The following is a 12,157-nucleotide window of genomic DNA, read 5'->3' as shown; positions in this document are numbered from 1 at the left end:
GACTGATCCCTCATGACAATATGTCCAAATTATTTGAGACATAGTCTCACCATCCTTGCTTCTAAGGAGGATTCTTCTTGTACTTCTTCCAAGGCAGATTTGTTCATTCTTTTGGCAGTCCACAGTATATTCAATATTCTTTGCCAACACCACAATTCAAAGGCATCAATTCTTCTTCGGTCTTTATTCAGAGTCCAACTTTCACATGCATAGGAGGCAGTTGAAACACCGTGGGCTTGGATCAGGTGCACCTTAGCCTTCAAGGTGACATCTTTGCTTTTCAACACTTTAAAGAGGTCTTTTGCAGCAGACTTGCCCAATGCAATGCATCTTTTGATTTCTTGACTGCTGGTTCCATGAGTATTGAATGTGGATCCAAGTAAAATGAAATCCTTGACAACTTTAATCTTTTCCCCGTTTATCATGATGTTGCTTATTGGCAGTTGTGAGGATTTTTGTCTTCTTTATGTTGAAGTATAATTCATACTGATAAATCTGTATTTATATGATAGCCCATGTTTTTGTATAATTTATTTATGTAATAGTCCATGTATTTGCCTAGTTATTTAATGTGTTTATAGTCAGTCTAAGGATCCATTAAAATGTGAGGTGTAACACTGATTTGACACTTGACCAGCTTACTTTGGAACTATATGTTGATGACGGGTACCAGTACATAATTATTCTGCATTGGTATTCAGTTTTGCAATCCTTGATTATGTTTATCTACCATTGCCTACATATGATACTTTGAAATACTTGACATCTGTTTTATAATCATAATTTAATGACAGTAACTACCATTAATAATATTTCAGGAATAATATCTGACTTCAAAGACAGGTTGATTTTAATGTGGTTATTTAGAAACACCCTATGTGGACAATTAACATGTGCTAATAAATATGTAAAATAAGTTACACCATTGTGTATCTGCATGCTGAAATCATGCAAAAACAATGATAGAACTCACTAAAAAGGGATTAGTTGGTTATTTTCACATAATATTATGGAATGAAAAGATCAAGGGGAAGTTTTCAGCTGGTTTCGTGGCTAGTAATTCAAATAATTCATCTTAAAGGTAACCTGACACCCACAACCCATATAAAATAGGATTTGACCCCGTTCTAACATGATATCAAAAAACATCTTCAACTATCCATGAAAGAAGTTATGACACTGGGACAAAATGATTCATTGTCTACTAGGGTGTGGGTAGAAGTAGTCTCTGCACATCTGTTAAGTTGTCCTAACAATGAATGCAGAAGGAATTTAGCTTTACCCAAAGTTAGGTGGCCTTTGTCCTTGGTTCCTGAGAAATAATCCGTGGAGTAATTGGGGTCCCTTGGTATGGGACTTCCAGGCCACACCTGAGGATTTGTGCTGGTGAGTGGCTGCTGGCCAGACCAGAAAAGGCTCACCTGGGAGCCCAATATCAACTAGCCTCAAGAGACATGATTTAGTCTGTCATGCAAGACTGACCAATAGAAACTCATAGCATGAAGTCTCAGAGAGCCTGCTAGTCAGGAAAGGAAGGGAAGGTGACACACCCTCTTTGAGACTAGGAAGCTCTGTGATGGGGAACTTCCCAGACCTTGCCTGTGCATCTCTTTCTTGTGATTATTCTGATTTGTACCCTTTTGCAGTAATAAATATATTACCATAAATATAGTACTCTCTGTGAATTCTGTGAGTCATTCCAGTGAATTATCAAACCCCAAGGAGAGGGAGAGCCAGCAGGTAAAAGTGAGGGTGTCATGTGGACTCCCCAACATACAGCTAACACCTGCCTATTTGGCAGTCGAACGGAGGGTGAGATCTGGGCTAGCTCTGGGTGGCTTCTGTCAGAAAATCTGCTGCATGTGTGGCTGGTGCCAGAAATGACTGGGAATTGGGAAGGTGGGGCTGGATTATTTCGAGAACTGGATTCACGCTGATTCTTATCCAGGAAGCTAACCAGAAATATGGCTAAACAGGATTTAAATGGGATAAGGTATAAGGTAAAAATATAATTAAGACCTGGGCAAATGATAAAAGTTGTCAAAAATGAATTTTCTTACTCTTACGACGACAGTTCAGGGTTTATAAGACATACAGTTGTGGTAATAAAGAAATGACTGAATTCTGTTTGCTGTGATCACCCCTCCACCCCCCAACATTTTTTTACCTGTTTGTGAGACCATGTACTATATTTATTTTTAGCCTCAAATACTTCTTGACTATCCACTGTTTACAAAGGCTTCTGGTAGTCATTTGATAGACAAACAGCTTAGAATTTATAGAGAAATATAAGTACATATAAAAATATAAATGGCAATGTGTAGTCCAAAATGGTAGAGGTAATGGTTCAGCCCAATTAATAAAAAACTGAGAGAACTTTGTTGGGGCCATAACAATCTCTTCGTATTCTTTGTATAGGATTTATTATGAGAATTAAATAATAAAAATTACATTACATGCCATTATTGTGTATCTGTGCTGGTGGTTTATAGTATTATGTTCAATAATCCTCACAACTACCCTGTGAGGAAGATCTTATTATTCCCATTTTACGGCTAAGGAAATCAAATAACTTTTACAGAGACAGACAACTGGTAAGTGTTAGAGTTGAAATTTGAAATCAAGACTCATTGAGTCTAAATCCCAAATTCTTTCTGCTATGCTATGCTGACTGCCAATCTGACCTCCAACTCAATTTTTCCCGTTCAAACATTGTCATTTAGTTTGTGAAGGCATGGCACAACCTCTAAGTAATATACAATTGTTTCACAGAGACCATAAAATGAGAGCTTAAGGATGGGAAAGTAAACTTGTCAGGCATACTGTTATAGCCACTGCTTAGACTCGACGGCACTGGGTTTTTCTGTGTTAGATGACTTTATTTTCATTGAGTTCCTGTTGGTTCTGAATAGCATTACAATATTGGTTTAACATTGCGTTTGGCTGCAAGTTACAAAGGCCAGAAATAACAGTGGTTCAAACTGTGAAGAGAAATGATAGAGGTGTATTTCTCTCCTTCATACAGGAAAACTAAATACATAGTCCACAGCTATTTTTACTGCTATTTGCTGACATCAATGACTTGGATTTCTTCTATCTTTCCATCTTTGCACGGCTCTTTCAAATTTAGGATCACCTCGAGAACCAAAATGACTAATGGAATTTATGTCATCATATCTGTGTTTCAGGGAGGAAGTGAGAGTAAGGGAGAGAGCATATGCTAGTTCTCTGTGTACCTCTGTAAGAGCTTTCTTCCAATGCTTCCAATCAATTTCCACTTATATCTCATTAGCAATCTCCAGCTGTATGGAAGTCTGGGAGATGTAGTTATTCAGCTTTGCCAATTGCTGCCTAGAATGAAATGTGGGTTTTGTTAGTAAAAGAGAAGGGGAGGTGGGCACTGAGTAGCAATTTGGACCCCAAGCGCTAAAATACCAAAACAGTGAAAGTAGTTCAGACTCATATGACTGAAGCACTTTCAGGAGCTTGGCTCTCTTGTTGGGGTTAATTGGGAGTTTATGGAATCCCCATTGGAGGGTCTCAAAGGAAAAACTGAATGATCCAGTAATTTATGCAGTTCAGGTCAGGAGAAAATTTTAGTTAAACTCCTGTGATGTGCTGTGTGTCACAAAGCTGCCTGTCTGCTTACGTTTTCTCTCAGTCCATCAGAAAGAATTAACTTAATCGTCAGTGCAAGATCAAACTGTATTATGTATGCAATTTTGTATTCCAAGCAACTTTCCATCAATCACAGAAGCCATTTCACAATAATTTATCGAGATCATGATTATATTTTCATAGTCAACTTCTTATTTCCACAATTCACTTTCATAAATTTATGATACACAATATTCACATGCCCTAATGGTTTTCAGATATTGTGTCCCTCAGGAAACATTTCAAATGCTGCAGTTCACAACAATGGAGAAAAATTCTGACAAGTCAAATGTAAGGTCACTTTTATAATTTTTCTTCACTCTAAAGTAAATTAACACCTTAGTGGAAAAAGTATGTTTCAGGAAGGCAGTGTTGCACTATAGAAAGATTATGGACTTTGAACTTAAATAGATCTCGTTTGAAATCCCACCTTGGCCCATTTATTTCCTTGCTATGTTAATTTGAATAAGTTATATAAACTCTGAGCTTCAACCTCCGTTGTAAAAGTGTGATGAAAATGACAGCTATTTCTTGTATTAAATTTTAAAAATAGATGCCAAACATATTAGGTTGAGGTACAAAAGTATAACGAAGATCTCATATACTTTTTTCATCATTGGAAATGCAATGAATATGTATTACAAAGTAATACATATTTGTGCTTTAATAGTCTCTAAGTTTTATACACAGACGATCATCGAAAAAGAGGAAGACCCTCAATGAGATGGATTGATACAGTGGCTGCAGCAATGGGCTCACATGTAAGAACAATTGTGAAGATGGTTCAGGGCCAGGCGATGTTTCCTTCTGCTGTACGTACAGTCAATATGAGTTGGAAACAACTCAATGGTACCTCACAGCAACAAATTTTATTTATGTTTATGATAATCTATGCTCCACAGATTTGTTTGTTCTTCAAACGAGCAAATCAGAATGAACAAATCTGTCTTAGAAGTACAACCAGAATGCTCCTTAGAAGCAAGGATGGCGAGACTGCGTCTTACATACTTTGGACATGTTGTCAGGAGGGATTAGTCCCTGGGAAGGACATCATGCTTGGCAGAGTACAGGGTCAGTGGAAAAGAGGAAGACCCTCAATGAGGTGCATTGACACAGTGGCTGCAACAATGAGCTCAAGCATAACAACGATTGTGAGGATGGCACAGGACCGGGCAGTGTTTCGTTCTGTTGTGCATAGGGTTGCTATGAGTCGGAACTGACTCAATGACACCTAACAACAATGTTCCACAAAGTAACCATTGAATTTCTTCTTCTGTGATAGATACAATAATAGTTTCAGTCTCTTTCATGAGTGATAAAAGGTAAATAATGAAGGTTTAATCAGGGAGACAAAAAAATTAATTTTTTAAAAATAATATTTTATTGTGTTTTAGGTGAAATTTTACACAGCAAATTAGGTTATCTTTAAGAATTTTTGCTTTTATACAAATTGTTCCATGCCATTGGTTACAATTTTTACAACGTGCGGTATTCTCATTTTATCCATTCTGATTGTTCTGTTTCCATTGATCTAGCTTCCCTTCCCCTCCTTGCCTTTTAGCCTTTGCTTTTGGGTAAATGGTGATTGTTTTGTTTCATGTAGTTCATTGTTTAAGGACCATATTACACGCAGGTTAACGTACTCAAGCTGCTAATCCATGGATCACACGGGAATAGCAAGGGCAAGTGCTCGGAACATTGAGAGTACACATTCAACCCATTCTTGAAAATCTTAAAACAAAAAACCAAACCAATTGCCATCATGTCGACGCCAACTCATAGAGACCCTATAGGACAGAGTAGAATTGCCTCACAGGGTTTCCAAGGCTGTAAATCTGTGTGTGTGTGTGTGTGTGTGTGTGTGTGTGTGTGTGGTGGATGAATTATTTATTTGTTTTTACGTCCTTTTCTTTTTTTATCTACTTTTTCATTAAAAAAATTATACATTTTAATTGAATTATTTGCCTTTTTGTTGTTCATGTTTTGAAGTATTCTATAGATCTTAGAGATTAGACCCTTGTCACATACATAGTTGCCAAAAAATTTTTCCCAGTCTGTTGGTTCTCTTTTTACTCTTTTGGTGAACTCTTTTGATGAGCATAAGTGTTTAATTTTATAAGATCCCAGTTATCTAGTTTATCTTTTGGGGTTTGTACACTGTTAGTTAGGGTTTTCATTGTATTTATGCCATGCATTAGTAACCCTAACATTGTCACTTTTTTTTCCATGATCTTTATCTTTTTTGCTTTTATATTTAGGTCTTTGATACTTTTTGCTTTAGTTTTTGTGCAAAGTGTGAGGTATGAGTCTTGTTTCATTTTGTTTAGAGATGGATGTCTAATTTTGGCCACACCGTTTGTTAAAAAGACTACCTTTTCCCCATTTAATGGCCTTTACTCCTTTGTTAAAGATAGGCTAACCATAGGTAGTTGTATTTACATCTGGGTTCTTGATTCTGTTCCATTGTTCTATGTGTCTTTCATTGTACCAGTATCAGGCTGTTCCAACTACTATGTCTGTATAGTAGGTTCTAAGATCAGGTTCTGTGAGGCCTCCTACTCTGTTCTTTTTCTTCAGTGATGTTTTGCTTATCCAGGGCCTCTTTCCTATCCACATTAAGTTGGTGATTAGTTTTTCCATCTCATTAAAGAACGCTGTTGGTGTTTGGAAGCCCTCTTGGCTCAGTGGTTAAGAGCTATACCTGTTAACCAAAAGGTCAGCAGTTGGAAGCCACCAGCCCCTTCTTGGAATCTCTATAGGGCAGTTCTACTCTGTCATATAAGTTCGTTATGAGTTGGAACTGACTTGATGGCAAGGGTTTTGGTTTTTTGTTTTTGGTTGGTATTAGGATCAGGATTGCATTATATATGTAGATTGCTTTCAGTCGGATTAATATTTTCACAATGTTGAGTCTTCCTATCAATTAGCCTGGCATGTTTTTCCACTTACGTAGGTCTCTTTTAGTTTCATACGAAATGTTTTTTACTTTTCTTTGTATAGGTCTTTTATGTCCCTGGTTAGATTTATTACTAAGTATGTCATCTTTTTAAGGGCTATTGTAAATGGTATCGTTTTCCTGATTTTATTTTCAAAGTTCTGTTTGTTGGTATATAGGAATCCAGCTGATTTATGTATGTTGATCTTGTATCCTGCTACTCTGCTGAATCTTTTTATTAGTTCCAGTAGTTTTCTTATGGAATATTTGGAGTCTGTAAGTATAGGATCATATCATCTGGGAACAGGGATAGTTTTACTTTTTCCTTCCCAATTTGGATGCTCTTATTTCTTTTTCTTGCCTTATAGCTTTCAATAGAACTTCCAGCACAATGTTAAATAGGATTGTTGATAAAAGGCAACCTTGTCTTGCTCCCGTTTTGAAGGGGAATTCTTTCAGCCTCTCTCCATTGAGAATTATATTGGCTGTGGGTTTTGTATAGATGCCATTTATTATGTTGAGAAACTTCTCTGTTTTTCCTGATTTACTGAGAATTTTTTTATCAGGAATGGGTGTTGGTCTTTATCAAATAATTTTTCTTTGTCAATTGAGATGATAATGTGCTTTTTTGTTTTATTTATGTGGTGGATTGCATTGATTGATTTTCTAATGATGAACCATCTTTGCATACCAGGTACGAATCCCACTTGGTCGTGGTGTATAATCTTTTTGATATGAAGCTGAATTGAAGTTACCTTCTCATACTCTCTGTCTGTGATCATGGATGGCTGTTCTCCAAGATGACGCTGTTCCATGTTAGTTGGCAAGGGACCTCCATTCCATATTGCTCCTCATTCTCTGTTTTTCTTCAGTTTCTTCATCCATTCAGTGTTTGACCTAGGTCTTTATCCCTTCATTTGATTCTTAGGGTTCCAGGATTGGTGTTTTTATCTGCTACAGAAGGACAGCATGATGTGACTGTCTAGGGTACCCTGTTGGCTCTTCCCTCCCCCCCCCAATTAAATCTTGACAAGAAGACAGTGACTGTCATTAAGCTAGGAAACTTACTGGTTGTTGTGTTGTTGTTAGTTTCCACTGAGTTGGTTCCTACTCATGGTAATCCCATATGTGCAGAGTAGAGCTGCTTCATAGAGTTGTTGAGGCTGTGACCATTCAGAAGCAGGTCACCTGTCTTCAGAAGTGCATACTCACTAACATTAACTCAATTGTCATAGAATAGGCAATTGGCATACATTTTTCATCCAAAATTATTGGAATCAGTTCTGGGAGATAATATTGACAAGTTTTTATATTCTGAGTTGTGAAGAGACAAACACATAGCTTGGGCTTTGTATTCTCTTTTTTTCTCTGATCGCCTCAGCTCATATTCATCTCAGTCTTCATCCTTAATTTGAACATATAGGCTTTAGGTGGGTTGATTTTTTTCTTTATATATAAAGATCTTTTTTTTCTAACTAGGTTATAAATTCCTTGAAGCCAGGCATAAGACAGACTTCTAGTCCCTCAAAACATAAGGCAATATTGTCTTTCATTTAGCATATATTTTCTAAATATGAATTACTACAATAATAAATGCACATGAATTGCAAAATCAAGTCATATTGTCAATAATATACCCAACCTTCTTCCTGCATGTCACTTCAATGTCCTTACTTGGGTTCCTTCATGCTTACCGCACCAGTCTTTGGTTCTCAGGCAAATATATTTTCATTTGTTTGTTTAATTTCATGGACGATCCTGGCATGTAGCTAGGCCTGAGAACTTCCATTGCTTTTTTTGTTGTTGGGTGTTGTCAAGTTGATTTTGACTCAGAAGGACCCCATGTAACAGAGTAGAACTACTCCACAGGGTTTATATCTCTGGAATCTTTATGGAAGCAGATTTCCTGGTCTTCTATGGAGCTGCTGAATGGGTTCGAACCGCCAACCTTTCAGTTAGCTGCAGAACCCCTAACTGTTTGTCCCACCAGGGCTCCTTGGGAACCTCTGTAAAAAGATGTATTTAAGAAATGTCTGCTTATTTACTCTTGAATAAGCATCTTACAAACAAGTCAATTTTCCTGTTTTAACTCAAAGAAATTCAAGTTCCTGGAATTAGGCCCCTGCTTTGATAAGCTGTGAGAAGTTCAGAGATCCTGGAGCATGAAAGTAAATGTGTGGGACTCCCTGGTTGAGTATATTCTATGGGAGAGAGTCAGCATATTGAGCTCTTATCCTGGGGGCTCTTATCCTCTTATCCTTGCTGTCCTGGGGGCTCTGGGGAGTCAGCGCATAGCACAGTGTCTATAACATAAATTTGTCCGCAGACCAGCTCTTCAAGTCTAAGGAAAGGAGCAGGTTGTTAAGGAAAATGAAAAAAACAAAAAATTATTACAGGTTGGAACACAAGCAGCTGTTACACTGCAACCTTTAAAAAAAAATCGCAACCCACCAGGAGAAAACCACTATTCCAGTTTTGCCACAAACCAGAGTTCCATCTTAAATACTGACTTGAGAACCTGTCAGCTGAGGTGGAGTGACTTTGATACTTACCATAAGAAGTAAAACAGCTGGGCAAAGTAGGCAGTTATTTTCCAAAGCAGAATGGCACAGTGCAGTGGATAAACCCATCATGCTCAGGACAGCTGAAGTGGCCCTGGCACAGAACTACTAAATAGATGATTCAGGAAGAACTTCAGTGCATATGCATGATGCCTTGTGGGTACGTTAGGAGTGGAGTATCTAAGAGTCACCATCTAGAGCCTGTCAGAAATACATACACAAAACAGACAATAAAAGGGATTAAGAATCCTGAAGTTAAGCAGATGGGGCACATGAGCCAGCAAAATTAGGCTATATATGACAAGGTAACCATTTATATTAAAGCCTGTATTCCAGGTCTAGCAACCTGGTCTCTGTCTTATTCACTATATGTATACATAAAATGAGCCTGAGCTGAGTGGATATAAATCCTGTTTAGTGTATAACCTAGCATAGCAAGTGGAGTAAAGTGTTTCTAAGAAGCAACAGTAATGTGTTAATGTGTCATTTGGCCTAGGATCAGATACCACAAGACAAGTCTAACAGGCCCAGAGAGTGAGTCAGAAAACACACATGAAGAGCAGACTGCCAAATCCAGTAGGGTCAACAGAGAAGCTAAAATAATCAGGAACTCAAGACTGAGTTACAAATCCAAAAACTCTTGTAGATGAGAGAAACTGAATTCTGGATTGAAAGCAGGGAATTGAGAGTCACCAATGTGGTAAACAGACAAGACGAATGAAGTTATCAGTTGTGGGGCAGCAGATATATAAACAGATATAGCCATCTTTTGTTTTGGTTCTTTTGTTCATAAGTCAAAAGGTGTCACAGTGTTTTTTAAGCAATGAATAAGCAGGAGCGTTGAAACTATCTAGAATCCCTCTTGTTTAAGTTGAAGATCCAACATGGTTTTTTCTAGTTCTTCAGAATTCTGGCATTCTGCTACTTGGATTATAGTTCCATTTACCTAGTGATTAACTGTTACAGATTTCCTAATTACACAACCATTTCCCATTTTCTCAATATTCCCTTCTGCCAAATTCTACTTTGATTGGTTTCACTTATCTTACAGCATCATCATAATACTCTTGCTGAAATTCTTGGAAGATAACCAAGCCTTGCCTAAGTGTCTGTGTAACACCATACTCTTTAGACTACGCTCTACCTGTTGCCTGACTGTTCCCCTAGAGCAAACACATATAGATTCTATACCAAGGTTCTTTTTGGTCAATCAGGAAGCACTGATGAGAGTGCCATCTCTTTTGGGCTGACCTACTACTACCTGACTACCTGTTATGATGATGATGATATAGTAGATACTCATAGATTAGGCTGCTAGCCTTAGAATCAAAGTCTTAGCCATAGTAGAAAATGTGTTCCAAAAGGCAGTATGATTTATCTTGATATCTTAGCTCAAAGGACTGGAAAACAAAACAAAACTAAAATGTAAGTTTGCATACTGTCAAAAGGCTCAGGATTTATGGTCCCACCTCAAAGTAACTGGTTGGTAAAGGGATGAGCACTCTGCCATCTGGCTAGGTTTCTGTGCAGGTGGTGACTATTAGGCAGGCCTGTCCCTCAACCATATGGTGAGGCCTTTACTTCAACCTTTGTCTGGAGTGAAACAATGTTTCTGGTAAGTTTCACCTCTTTTTGAATGGTTTCTACAGAATGTGGCCTGTCTCCCTACGGCACACTCCCATACTCTTCAATGTACATTCAAGGCTGCCCTATTCTTTCTTCTTTAATTTTTGTTCCTGTTTCACCTCCTAAAACAGAAGCTGGAATTAGACTTGAGAAATCATTAATCTCCTTTACACATGTTTGTTCAGGAGGTATAGTCACTCGTACTCAGGTAGAAAAGCTATCTTTTCAGTAAAGAATTTCTTCATCATCCCCACTTCCTCTCCTGAGTTTCCGAATAAAGTTCCCTTTAGGTTTGATACAAAATCTATTCTACAAACTCATTATGCCAGTAACTAACAACAGGTGAGCTGGTTCAGCTCGTATCAGCTCCCCCCCAAGAGGGGCAGTGATTGTGTAGGATCATCATGGCCCAGGATCTGGGTCTCCATTTTTCAGGTTGAGAAAGATAATTGCATCATTTTATACAGAGCTGGTCAGACTCTAGGAGATGTACTCATAGCAATAGAAGAGGCCAAAATTATTATTAGGTTACCTGAATTAAGAACTACGTTTGCTCCACTGTGAAGAGTGCTTCTTTCTACCACTCACTAGGCTACATTAAAAATCTAAAGGTAGCATAAGCATGGAACAGAACAAAGGATGCTGGATATGCTCAAAGAATTTTCATCAAATTATGCAACATAGGTGACTTATGCTGATTCATACGAAAAGTATTCATGTTGAAATACCTGAAGTTGGTCTTCTGGTATTTCAGAACAGCATCAGTTAACAATTTTGTTCTCTATCTTTTAAGTTTCTCATTCTAGATTCCATTGAACCCATATCAGAAATGTTATGGCAGAACAACTCCTAATTCATGCATTTGAATAGGATCGAGTTTTGGGGTGACAATCATTTCTCCTTGGTTGGATTCAGGAGATACTTGGCTCCCAACACATTTACAAATCTTCCTTTTGAATATGTAATTATGCCCATTCAGTTTAGGAGGTTGTATTTGTGTGACGTTGTCCTCAATTCCTAAGGATGGATATTACAATCCTATTGCACAGATAACATAGTAGACTCTCTAAAGAAGGAAAAATGGTATAAGATAATTATTCGTATACCATTTTAAAGTAATTTATTCATTCTTCATATCTCTAGTTTTATTTTTTTATTTTAGAGAGTAGTTTGCCTTGAAGTTTAAAGCGTATTGGCTTATTATTCACTTCTCAAAAAGAAAATTTAGCACCCTGGCCAGTTTATAAATGACTTTGCCTCTGTGGCTTATCCGCAAATGACAAATGCTATACCTGAATATTTTAATCCAGCCATGGGTCAGTCTTCCAAAAGCACCTCATCTATACAGTCTCACTTTTGTATTTGAAAAGTTAGAATA

The sequence above is a fragment of the Elephas maximus genome, chromosome 23 (assembly GCF_024166365.1).
Source record: "Elephas maximus indicus isolate mEleMax1 chromosome 23, mEleMax1 primary haplotype, whole genome shotgun sequence".
Taxonomy (NCBI): Eukaryota; Metazoa; Chordata; class Mammalia; order Proboscidea; family Elephantidae; genus Elephas; species Elephas maximus.
The sequence above is the reverse complement of the archived record's forward strand: the minus strand, read 5'-3'. Positions refer to the sequence as shown.